The sequence below is a fragment of the Athene cunicularia genome (genome assembly GCF_003259725.1).
Source record: "Athene cunicularia isolate RWA chromosome 3 unlocalized genomic scaffold, athCun1 chr3_part1, whole genome shotgun sequence".
Taxonomy (NCBI): domain Eukaryota; kingdom Metazoa; phylum Chordata; class Aves; order Strigiformes; family Strigidae; genus Athene; species Athene cunicularia.
Window position 1 is genome coordinate 77371426 of NW_020799097.1, and position 13867 is coordinate 77385292.

The following is a 13867-nucleotide window of genomic DNA, read 5'->3' on the forward strand; positions in this document are numbered from 1 at the left end:
GGGTGTCTGGATTTGCTGTTGTGTGGGACATTACACTCCTACAGCTGTGTAAATTCGTGCCATCTGCAGCTTGCTGTTTACCTTGGTTGTTTTTTTTTAAAGTTCACAGTGGAGCTTGGATCACTAACCACATCGTTCAGTGGCCATGCAAAAGGCCAAGAAGGACAGTGCTGGAGCTGAAGATCCTGTGAAAAAGTGCATTGATATGGCATGACACAAAACTCCTACTGCCTTGGCTGGTGCAACCCATCCTTGTTTACAGTGCAGTGTGAGGTTTTTAAATATCAGTGCCAGGTGTGATAAAAATTGCATATATTTATCATGACTGAATAGCAACTTAGGCAAGAATATGATACAAAATTATGTAAATGCATATGCATGCATTTGCTGTATATAGCACTGATGATTTTCTGGAAGAGAATTCAACAAATAAAAAACGTAACTGAAAAGTTAAAAAGCTCCTCAGATCTAAAGCTTCTTGCTCCATGTATTGCCTTGAAATATTCTTATTCAGTGTAAAATCTCAGATCTGAACAACGTCGTGTCTCTCCCTCAGAGGCCGTGCCCCAGGGCGGGAAGTCCTCGGCTGAAGCCCACTGAGCGCTATGGCGGCTCTTGGTCAGAGCTCCGTGAGGCTTGAAAGCATAGCCCCAACCCTCCTGCTGGCCCTGCTGCCATGCCTGCGCTGGCCTTTAGCCACTGAACGACCCAGACACTGCCTCAGTGGCCGCTGGGGTGAGGTTGGGGGGCAAGATGGAGGCCAAGGGGTAGTCACGGGCCCTGTCACCGGAGGGGGCTCGCTGGCAGACCCCAGGCGGAGAGGGAGGGTCCTGGGGCAGGGCGAGTGTGCCATAGCCATCATGAAGTGGTTCCTGGCTGAAAGGGGCTGAGGGATGTGAGGGAGGAGGGGGAGGAGACTGAAGCCCGGCGCCAGGCTGCCCCTGGTAGCCATGAGGGCCCTGGCGATTAGGAAATGGTGGTGGTGGGACATCTGCCTCACGTGGGAGGCAACACAGCCTCCTGGTTGCTGTCTCGCGGGAGGGAAAACTGCTCACTGGAATTATGCTGAAAAGTAGAAAATGTACCCAGCTGTTCCTCAATTCTTGTGGGTGAGAAGCGTTGCTAAGGGAAGGGGAACGTGGTGCATGTGTGGGACTAAAACAGCGTTTGGGGTTATGAATTGTGCTGATGTCAAGGCTATGCTAAAAATCCCACTGGAGATACAGTTGAAATCTTGATTTCCAGGAATGATTGCTCTGCCTGTGGGAAAAATGGGGATGAAGGGTAGGATGGGCTTTCGAGGGGCTGCTGAGGAGATAGAACTGCAGCTTCAGCCTGTAGGGTTCTGGCTTTCTTACTCAGATTTTGAGGGCAACTACAGAATGGAAGTATGGGTAGTTAAAAAATTAGTTTACATGCAATACCTTCTTACCATGTTTTTTTGAAATCTACTGTAAGATAAGAGCAAGACCAGCTCAGAGAGAAAGAAGTGGAGGAAGAGAACCCCACTGCTCAATGTTCAGCAGCAGGCGACCGTAGTGGCAGGTTGGCCAGTGGATGTTGCTGATGGGCCCTCAGATATTCTGTCTGTCTTTCGGTGGCCATGTCAGCAGGACTGACAGGTGAGCTGGGGTTGGTATTGGGAGTTTAGGGCATGAAAAGAGCACGGATTTATAGGAACTTGGGTGTTAGTTTCATTGCTTATGGAGTAACTTTTCAGAGCTTCCTATGGGTGCTGGTTTTTATTATTATTTTCATGTTGTGGTAACTGTGCAGTACACTGCATAGCAAACACATGGTGAATTTTTCTTTTCTTGTTGCATGTATTCCATCTCTTATTTTGAAGAAAAGAGATTTGTTTTTTATACAGACCCTTGTTGCCTACCATACTAAAAAAGAGAAGGTTACATACTGTGTTGTGTCATGTCATGCACAGAGATGTGGCTGATAAGCTTCTAGAAGACAATTCATATCTTCATCTAGCTGGGGTCTGGGGCTGGGTTGTGGTATTGGCTGTACATACATGGTCTCTGCTAGTTAGTGAGCTCCATTCTGCTTTTGGTGGCTCCATGGAGGCCCTGCTTGACACTTCCCGTTCAAGCAGTTCAGAAGGAGGTAGGTCATCAGTGCACAGTTAAATAAAGCATAATATCTCAGTGCAGACAGCCTAAAACTACATCCGTTTTCTGACACATATAATCTTGAAAACTGACCTAATTTATTAATCAGCTCCCCATAAAAAGTGGCAACTTTCTTCCCATGGTATTTAAATTTCATGTGCTAACTTTTCTGTTTATGTATTAATTTTCTCTAGAAGAATTATCACTATAAGATGGTGAACCTGCAAGAGTCACAGTGGACAGAAGAGATCAGTCATTTGGGTCTTGCTACTATCAAGGAAAGGCAGAGGAAATTAAATGTAAATTGTATGCAAAGATAGATAACAGTTGGAAATGATGACTTGAAACTGAAGACAAACAGGAAAAAACAGTCTAGAGAGGAACATTTTTATGGTGGAAGGTTACTGATAATGATTAACTATGTAACAGGAATAACTGATTTTATTATTTAGACCAAACTCCACTTTGGATCTTTGTAGAGCAATCTTGTTGACTAGAATTGTGAAAATTTGGGGGCTTTTTTTCTGCAAAAGTAGCAAGAATATGGAACTTGAAGCTTTCAGAATTTGAACTGAATTGCAAAAAATAATTTTAGATGACGTGAAAATTATAAAGTTTTCAAAATGTCAGAGTTTATCTCATGAAACATCTGAAATGTTCTGACATTTCTGCTTAGTTTTCAGATACTATAATAAAAGCCAAGGAAATGATTTCACAAAACCACTGAAAGAGGTTTATAACTGTTTATTTATGCAGCTGCTGGGCAATCAGGGTATTCCCTCCTACCTCCTCCTGTGGTAGGATGCACCACCTCATGCCACCACCTGTGGGTTAGGGGCTCATACACTCTTTGAAGCAGACTATGCAAAGTACAGCTCCAAAAACAAACAAACAAAAAAGGAGGATCATGTTTCACCCTTAAATTGTACTATACAATAGCTCTTAATTCTCTTCTAGGTGGTGTAGTTGCAGGTCTTTGAGGCTGAAGAGGGAATTAAATGACGTCTTCTCTGCTGTGGGTGAATGACATGAGACCTGATGGTAATGTTGTGACCACTAAGCAAGGAGTGGTTTTATGGGCAGCTTTGAGCATAGTTAAGTTCCTTTTATGACAAGTTCCTTAAAACAAATTCTCCATTTTTGGTTGAATGAACTCCATTATCTAACCTGAGTTGAAAAGTGTCTGGGTTTTATTTAGTCAAGAAAACAAAACATTCATTAAAAAGTTATTTTAATAGTGAAAGTTCTTATCCAAGTCAGGATCTCCTTCCCTACAAACTGAACAACCTGTTGCTTGTACAATATTCTAGCTGATAACCATGGTCAGTTTTCTTTGGATTGATGGTATTTTGTAACTGAACTGATGCACCATTCATATTTTTAATGAAATCGTCATCTTTCATTTATTTTCACTGACTTTTCATTAGAAATACATACTGATTTACTGCATTATCAATTTGATCTATATACATAAAGCTAAGCTAAAACAGTCAATATTCTATCAAAGCTTTTTAAAGATCTTATTCAGTTTTAGTATAGCTTTGTCATTCCTAGACATTTATTTTAGATAATACAAATTAATGTAATAATATATATTTAATCTGTAGTAACTGCAATTTATTTATAAACTGGTGATTCACTGAGGATTAGGGGAAGTAGAGAACACTCAGCTCCTTCCATAAGAAATGATCGCTGACCATTTAAGTAAACACTTTTCTTCAAAATAGAAAATATCTGTGATCTTGATTTACGTCAACTGCAGACAGCCCTGATGCTTCAATACAAAGCATGGTAGTTTTATTGTGAAGAATTTGTGCTTATCGAGTCCAGAAATATTTATCTAATGCTTATCTAATTACCAGAAAATTGGTGATATTTTTTTGTTTCTTAGCCTGGATTGGATCATCCAGCTACAGTTTTGTTTTGATTTCTGGTCTCATTTCTGAAAAACTTTCACAGAGATATGGAGCCATTCAAGTAGTTACAACTAGAACTCTACTTGCTATCTGTAAAAGGAACAAGCTTTAGAAAACTCTTTTCTCTTAGGATATTATTAATAGCAGGAATAATTAATAAATAGATATTGGTTTATATGTTCAATTAATAGAGAACAGATGTTCTAGGAACAATACTGACAGTTTAAGCAACTTAGGCTAGGTAATGAAAAAGCTAGACATAGATTAAGTAAATTTTAAATAGAACATTTTGAGTCTTTTCTCAGAAGTCTAAAAGTGAATTATGATGAAGATTATTCAGAAGATAAGTAACCATGATGACTGAAGGCTGCATCTGTGAACAGTGGTGTCTGAAGAGGAATTAGAACAGAACGATAAGAACTAGCTGAAACTGTGGAATACAATGGACTATTGAAATTGATGATGAAATGAGAGCTGAAAGCTCCTGGAAAATCACCAAAGATTCTTTGTATTGTATGTTATATCATACATATAGAGGGTGCCTTTTGTTAGCTGTTGCCACTCACTGAGGTGGTGGCCCAACTCTGAGTTAATAAAGCAAGCCTAGAGGTACCCACAGTCTGGTGAAATCCTTTAACCCTATCCTTCATTTTCTTTGCTCATCTTTTGTTAGCATTCAGTTTTTAGGCTCTGGATTTCTGGTAGGTATCAGATCAAGTTTTGCTTCTAGTCCATGTAATTTGTTATTATTTTTGCTAGTATCAAGTACGTTTTTATAAGAACAATTTCTAGGTTCTGTATTCCATTACAAAAATATAGAATGGAAGAGAAAAGGAATACTACGATACAGAAAATATAGTTTAGTTTGTTAGAATGCTTGAATGTTGTATATTTATGGTAGACAGCTTGATTTCTAAGAGACACCCATTTATGAAAACTAAAATTAAAGTCTTATTAACGTATCATAGGTGAATGATAATGTAATCATCTGTCTCATAAAATTTTAATAGAAAAAAGTAAACATTTTTGTATTAATTTTTTGGATACAGATTCAAAACAGATTCAGATCATAACAGTGGTAAAAATAGTACTGTTTTCAGAGGCTTTTTCCAATTTAAAGTATTTTCAGACCAGTGGATATATATGTTGGTTTTACACTTCAGAAGCAACTTCTAGTAATAAAGGACAGTATCAGCAGGGATGCAGTCAAAACAGATTTAAGAACCTGTTGTACCTTTTACACTGTAGTTAATTCGGCATGAACAGTGTTTGTTTATGAAAATATTATGTACACTGGCATTGTCATAAAAATGAGAATTTTTAACACACTTATCAATGCAAGAAACATTTTCTACCTTATCTTCATTAACCTCTCTTGTTCTTGTCATAGGCTGCATGGAGCTGGATTCATTACAAAATATTTCTAATTGCTGTTGCTCTCAACAGTTTTCTTCCCTCCAAAATTTTCTATAAACACTTGTTTTGTAATTTGACTTCAATATACAGTATTGAAGAAATCCATAGACATGATGGTTTTAAGACATTTTTATTGCTCTTACTAGAGGACTAATTTCATTTTCACTTTTTCTGTTCTTTATTTATTTCTGTAAGGGTACAAATTATTGTTTCTACAATTGTAATGATACAACACTGCAGAAATACGTTAACTTGCATAAAATTGTTACTTAAGTTACAAAATATTGGACATAAAACCCCAGTTCTAGCTAATTCCACTCACTTGATTTTTGTGTGAAATACTATCTAAAATGCTTACTTATTTGAACCTGAACCACATTTAAAATAGTCATGCTCAGATTCTTTCTATCTCTTAAATCTCTATAGATTTAAGGCCCAAAGCCATGCCTTTAATCACTTAGTTTAGCCTTATAATATAATAATATGATTGTATGTTATAACTATGTAATGAATAACGTGTGTGCACTGTAAGCTTTACCTTGTGCTTTCCTCAAACCTAAGGTTTGTAGCTGAACTGAAATGGTTATTGTTGCCTATTTTCTCCACCGGTATATATCCCTGCCTAGAGGGTTGTTGCTGTTTCTTGTCAGTGAAAGAGGAAGAAAGCAAGAACCTCATTGTCTCCAAATTTAGAGTAGTTTTCCTGCTTTTAATCTTTACGTGGTTTTGTCTGATCTTAATAGGTTCAATAATGGTAAGCTTTTGCTGTACCATGACACATTCACCGGCACCTGGGATTGCCATGTCTGGAGGAGCAACAGCTCCTGTGCAGAATCAGGTGAAGCGATGCCTCACTGAGGTCTCCATAATGATGAAGGCCTAGGATGTGTGCTTATTGTGCAATCCCAACAAGTATTTTTGCTGGGTTTTGCTTACAAAACACTCAAAAATGTGTTGCTGTTCTGTATTTTTTAAAAAAAATATGGGGTTTCATTTTATCATTTTGGGTTTTTTTTCCATTACAAATCCATCATGTTATTAAATAATGTTGCTACATTCCCTAAGGGCATTTATGGACAAATATTTCCTGTCAAAACAGGAAATGTTTCTTCCTGTGTAAGAAACTTCTTGCCCTGAATGTATTTTTACAAGTGTCACATTCTCAGGTAAGACTCATACCTGACTCTGAGTTGTGTTAACAACTTTTAGCAGTGTTTTGTTCACATGTATGAGTTGGCCTTTCAGGTTATCAGCTGATAACTGGGGCTGGTAACAGCTGATATCAACTGATAACAGGAGCACCAGCGACCTCCCAAAGGGAGGTAACTTTTTAAATCCTAGCAAATATCAATCTCTGCCCCCAAATAATCCCAGAAAATGGTGCAAAATGTAGAAAAAGAAGAATGTAAACAACTGGAATAAATCCCATAGTTTCTTCTCAGTTCTGCACCCCATCTTTAAATTCTGTAGAAAGCTAGTTTAATCAATTTTGTCCAATTTTCAAAACTCAGTGGTAGCAGTGCATTATTGATTTGCATCAAGAGGTGCTGGTGTGTTACGATTCCAGTAAGAAAGGCACTCGGACTCTGTAAGATGTCATGTAAAATACTGTTCTTTTACAGCTAACACCGTTAGAGGGGGAAGAACATAGAAATAGACTAAGAAATGCCCAGTTGCACATGCAAACATATCTTTGAAAAATAGCAGTGTATTATTTATTATAAAAGGTATCTGATACATTTACAGATGAAAACTGTGTATGACAGACATTTCAATAGATGATGCAACACACATCATGGTACACATTTACCCTTTATCGTTATTAAGATAGTGTTTATTTCTAATGACTGGTGGTGTTTTAACATCTGAATATCTGTTGGTTTTACTGTGTGTAACTACACATTCACTCAATTCTTCTCTGCATTATACTAGTTATATGCTGTTGCAGTTCTGAAAATCTGTATCAGCAGATTTTCACAGGTACTGATTTGCAGTTTGTCACTATCCTACTTAAAAGATTACTGAAATCAAAGGGGCTTTGTCAACTGAATTCAGTCCCTGGTCAGACTGTAAAAGTTAATTTCTGGTCTATATCTGTATATTTTCAATTCACAAAGTTATATGATTTAATGATATAGTATAGTTCCACAAGGAGGGAAAAAAAGCTTGCAACACAAACTGCATTTCTCTTGTCCAAAACATCTCTCTCTGGCTTCCCAGTTGATTGCATTATAGGAGAATATTGAAGGGCAATTTCTTATGCATTTCAGAGTCTGGCTGCCAGAGCAATTTATAATACTCACCAAGAGTGAAAATGCTCAAGAAATTTAAGTGAAGACCAAGTTTTGGTACAGTGCAAGTAAAATGAAGTTATTGGCAGAAAATATAAAAAAGTTCTGTATTTTGCTGCTCTGTTATATAATTCGTGATCTCTGATAAGGTAATGGTTATTTGGTGAGGAATGCAGTGAATTAAGGCGGGTGATTTTTTTAATTGTTTGGCCTTTAAGTAATACATATATTTGTGTAAAAATTACTCTAAATACTGCCTCATTGCTGTTGTATGTAAATTTTATGTATTCATAACAAAAGCTAAAGTAACTGATTTTGAGGATAAGGGGAGGAAAAGGTAAAACAAAGGCAAATAAAGGACCTAGTCTGGACTGAAGTACAAAATCCAAGTTACAGACATTCTTAGACTTTTGTAAAGACCCTCACAGCAAACTTGAAACTCAATCGCTCTTTGAAGAATTCTGCCTGGACACTGTGGTTGTAAAGAGTCTGTGACCTTTCTGTCACTACCCTTGATCATCTGAGAAAAATCAGCATTTATAGTTAGGGCTATAAAACCAGGTTTTTAACCCAAACCATTTTGACTCCAGTTTCTCTGCTGACTTCTACCCCACAAAAGAACTTTTGGGAATGCAGTTATCAGAAATGATTATTTCTCAAGATCTGCTTTCTCCTGCAAAGGCAGCTAACGTGCCTAAAACACAGACAAACTGTTGGGTACTCCAGAGTAAACTCCAGATAAAGTCTCAAGTATCTCCAGCAGATAACTGGAGCATACAGGAATCTTGTTAGACATGGGCTAGTTCATAGCCTTCTTGCCTCAGTATAGAAGTCAAAGCATCCAGGTGGACTGAAAGGATAAATAAAACCTACCACATGACAGTGCAGGATATGGGATCTGACAGCTAAAAACATACAGGATGATGTTTTTAACATATGTTTGTATATGACTATTCCCACAGACCTTAGTATCCCATAGAATCAGGCACCAGAAAAATCTCATGGGGAAAATGCTAAAAGGAAACATCAGCTGTTATAGGATCTGACACCAAGACACACTCATATTTACCGGGTTCTGGTTGCATAGATGTTTATGCTCCCAGCATACTGACTATACTGACTGCCACTATCAGATGCATCTTGTTTGGGTGGGGAAGCTTATCCAGAAGAAATGTGCACAGAAGGAACTTACAGTGAGATTTAAAAATATCTTTACTTAATTCAGAGCCAAAGGCCCAGCTGTCAACATAATACTGCTCATGAAAATCTGTCTTACAGAGGAAGTAGGAGTTAGTGGTAACTGACAGAAAGTCAGTTTTGTTGGTGTAAGCTGTATCCACATTATTGCTGATATAGTCTGTTATAGCCAGTGTAGCTCCATTGGCAGAGTGCACTTCTTGTCGACTTTTCTCAAGGTGGACTGGTGATTCCAGCTGGAAAAGTGGATGTCACAGTATAAACAGACAGATTCAATTATGTGGTACCACCAAGCTCAGAAATAGAGCAGTGCTCCAATTTTAAAACTGTTCACAAATCATTCCTACTGCCTTCTTGGCACAAGTGTGGAGGCTTGGGTTTATTTGGAAACTGTTCAGGCTTTTCATCAAACTGAGTTTAGTAGTCAGTGGGGTATACAAAAATGTTGTTAATTATGAATCTTTGAAATTGCACATTTAATATCATAACATGTTGCGAGACACTGATACTATCCCATGAATCCCTTAAGATTACTTCAGAGAGCATGCATTTCTTTTAGGCGTTAAATTATTTTCATTGTTACAGTTTTAAAAATCAACTGTGCGATTTGTTTGTTCACTTAGAATAGTGCAAGATTTCCCTCTAGTGGTTAAAACTCGTACAGATTGTCTGAAAGAGTTACGTAGTATCTGTACTTCTTTTTTTTTTAATTATTATTATTTTTTTAATTAATTTTACATCGCAAAGGATGTACAGAAACGTCAGACCTTAAATAGATGTTATTACTTTAGAGATGCAATCAAAGCTCCTCTGCAGCCTGAATGAACAGAGACATATTACAGAGAACAACGGAGTCACAGTGTTTACTTTTTTCCAAAGCCGGGTCTTTTTTCATTGTTGTGGACTTGAGTTATCTTTGTGTAATGGGGAATACGTACCCGTTTACATCAGAACATATTGTCAATTACTTGAGCTTTCTCCCTTGGGTGGGTCTGCAGAGAATTAAACTCTGGCCCCCTTTTTTGCTCTACCTGCAAACTTTTGTTCTTCTAAGACACAGCAACAGATAATACAAGAGACAAAGCATCACATGTCCATGTCAGCATTTCAGCTCACTTGCTGGGAACTTTTTAGTGAATTCCTCTTCTGTCTAAGGATTAATTTATAGAAATGAACAACAGGAGGAGAAGTTTGAAATCCATTCTCAAGCTACTTTTAATCACTATTCTATTTGGGGGTTAAATTATAGTGAGTTGTCCATGCATACTTCTTCTGTCTTAGGGAGGCACTGGTTTTGCTGTATTTGCCAATAGGTAAATTGATCCTAGTTCTACCCAGAAAATTCCACACAGCCTTTGTTGCCAGGGATTAAACAGAACAATTGAAAAGGATTGTGCTGACCTTATGGCAGTCCCTTGTAGAGACAGATGTCTTTTTATGTAGAGCTTTCTCTCCAGGTTTAGTTGTACATGGTTTTGAAAACTTCCTCATAAACTCTTGTTCTGCTGCTTAAGGATACCAATTAAACTCAGACACCAGAGTGAAAAGAGCAGCGTATTTTACTAGTGATAACAGTGTAATGCAGAAAACATGCAGTAAGAAAAAGCAGAATAGTGCACTTAAAGCGGCAAACAGTAAAAAAGAGAGTAATGCATTAAATCATTACTACACAAGAGAGAGAATGGAGATTAAGAAAAATATATCACCACTTGCATATATTATCATCATCCAGCCCCGCAGTGGCTGGGCAGCCCTGGTTACAGCGAGGGTTTGCAGAGCCTGTCCCGGCAAGTGGGAAATCCTACGCGGTGCCTCCACCCATAGGTGAGGCTTCCAAAGTCGCTGTGAGCGGGTCCAGCCTTATATATCAGAGATCGACAGGCCAGAATAGCTGGCACCTTTGTTTTGAGCAGAAAATTTCTGGTTTCATTCTCCTGTTGGATTCCACCCAAAGCCTGGCCAGGACTCGGGGGCGGGGGGGAAACTAAGGGAGTTTCTAACCAGCTAAATACGTGGGTTCTCAGCCTTGAACAAGGCTAAACAAGGGGAGTTGGATACATTATCTCCTCACTGCTGATTATATTTTGTCTACGCTGCATCTTTCACTAGTGAGTTTACACACTTCGTTAATGATTACACAGTAAACAGCTTTGGCTTGGGGCCTGTTGTTCAGGCTTCAGTACTTCAATGCTTTAGTACTTTACATCAGCATAAGTGGGTTGTTATAACTTGGTACAACACCTACTAGCACAATGGTTATCAGTTATAAAATATACAGGATTCATCTATAGTCAACTCTGGCTTGGGCCGGTTGTCCAAGCCTTAGCACTTCAACTCTATGTAACCAAGAAGCATATTTATATATAATTAGTATATATGTACTTATATATTATTTATAGATTTTTAAAAATATTGTGTATATATTTATATACCTATGTAGTGCTTCCTAGTTTGTGAACTGTCAGGTCTCACTTTCAACCACCTTTTATCTTCCTTAAAATGCTTGTCAGATGTCTTTGTGTCCTAAGCATTCCTGCTGCTTCATATTTGTCTGCTTCGCAAGTCTTTGGGATCACTTCCTCTGCTAGACAGCCTCTGACTAACTGTACAGCTGGGTAGACTTCAGGCAGTTTTGCTCTGAGTTTTGCTCCCATCATATTTACTCCCTTTATCTTTTCTTCTTGAATTTGAATGCTTTTGGATACAAGAGGCCTGCCAGCATCTCACCATGTTAGTCCCATTGATGCTGAGGATGTGGCAACTCAGTCAAAGCTCCACTGTGGGACAGAGGATTGGTATTGGAGGCTTGGATAAGAAATGGGTGGTGAGAGAAATGTAGCATATATGTAACATGAGATCATAAGAAAAACAGTAGGATACTTCTGCACTTCCAGGCAAATCTGTATTTGGACATGCTGACTGATCTTGTTTAGCTTCATGTAATTTGTGACCTCCTTTCACGTTTGCCTTCAATTCCAGCCTAGTCTTTTTGCTGGGGCAGGTAAAAGGTGCTGAACTGCAGCTGGCTCTCACATCATTGGCAGGGAGAAGCTATGTGATGTGTTCATAGGCAATGGGATTTCTCTTTGGTTCAGCTTCTGTTGCTGATAGCTGTACTTTTTTCAGGTGCTTTTTTTTTTTTTTTTTTTTCACAGTGTGACAGAGCAAACCAACAGGAAGGGCAATAAACTCCATAGTGCAATTTATGTGAGGAGGTGGGGGAAGAGGTGAGTATACAGAAAGAAACTCAGAAAAAAAGACTGATATTGAACTATAAAATTTCCATATTGGAAAGAAGTTCTCTTTGGAACGATGTTAATTTCTTTTGTTACATGTAGGATTCTAGCTCTAGTTGCATGAAACAGAAAACACAACCTCATCTCTTCCTCCAAACCTCCTATGTGCCAAAATTTAAGGGAGAGAATGGGTTCTAAGTAATATCTGTTCCCCAGTCACAGGTATCTGATACTGTGCCTGTTTTTTCTTTAATTTGTTCATCCTTTTCATTCTCTTGTGGAGCTGCTTGTTTCTTATTTTGCATTTCTGTAGTGCTACTTGAGTTGGTCTTGGAGTAGACAGGAGAAGAAACCTAGGAATCTGTCATGTAAAGGGAGCTGACTACTAAGTGGATGTCCTTCCTTCAAAGACTTTCACTCTGCTCCAGCAGTGTAGAGCACTCCTGAGCAAGCCAAACAAAGCAGATGTTTCAGTGTTTCTTTCTTTCCTCATCTGATAGATTTCCAATTCCCTCCTCTTGCCATAAATTCTCCAGGATGAGCAGCAAGCAAGGAAGCAGGGATGCTGCTTTGTCTTGGCTGGAAGAGCTGTTGGCCACATGGCACTGGTGGCCCTTTCTAGTTTGTTGTTTCACATGCAGCCTTGCAGATTTTTTGCTCTGTAATTCCCATCTGTTTAATATCCTGGAATATCTAAAGAAAAAAAGAGGGAGAGAAGAATTATTAAGATGCCTTTGGGTTGCATTTTCAGAATGTAGATCATATTTAACTTTAACAGGTAACTAAACCATCCTACATTTAACAGCGATCTTTTCCTATAAGGCATGGAGTACAAATGAGAAAGAAAAAAACCCCCAACCCCCAACTTATTAGGAAGTTTTCAACTGTGACAATAATTCTGCCATAGTGAAACTTGAATGAGCAATGTGAAAGGCAAAAGAAATCTCTCCTGGGGAGTCTTTACAGAGGCCAAGATAAATTAAATGCGATTCAAGCACCCTGGAGTGGTAGTAAATGAGCTGTGCTTAAATGAGCGTAACACATCAACTAAATTTTTACACTGAATTGTGGAGACTGTTATTAAGTTGCCAGTACACTCAAAACTGGTAAACAAATCACAGTTAACAACTCGACTGGGGAAGAGCAAGACCTCAGGCTATGCTGTTGCAGCTAGGTCCTGGGGGAAGTAATAAGCTTGGTCTGAAACTGCTTAGCCAAAAAATAAAAAAAAAATAGGAGCAAGTACCAAAAAGCTGAGAGCGGAGGTTGCATTGATGTTACATGCTTCCACACTGCAGCGCAGGCTGTCTGGGGCAGGTGGCTGCCTGTACTGCCAACACCTGAGTAAAAATGAGAGATTTAAAAAAAATAAAACGAGAAAAATGAGTCTATGATCTACATTTAGGTGCTTTTAAAGACTCCAGCTTGCTAGTGAGGTGGCTGGCAGTGTCTTACTGGGATGAGACTTGGCACCCACTTGGAGAAAAAAGGGAAAATTCTAGAAATGCCAGTGTTTAGGTATGCAGACTTTGCAGAAATACATTGCTGCAGCAGAGGTGACAGGCCAGGGTTCAGCTGAGCTGCTCACATCCAGGGGTGAGGAGCAGTGTCTCTCCACCCACCGCATAGGAAGGGCTTCACCGTGGCTCTTCTTGACTTCAGTGGCATGAATGATGCTTCAGTAGCAAATA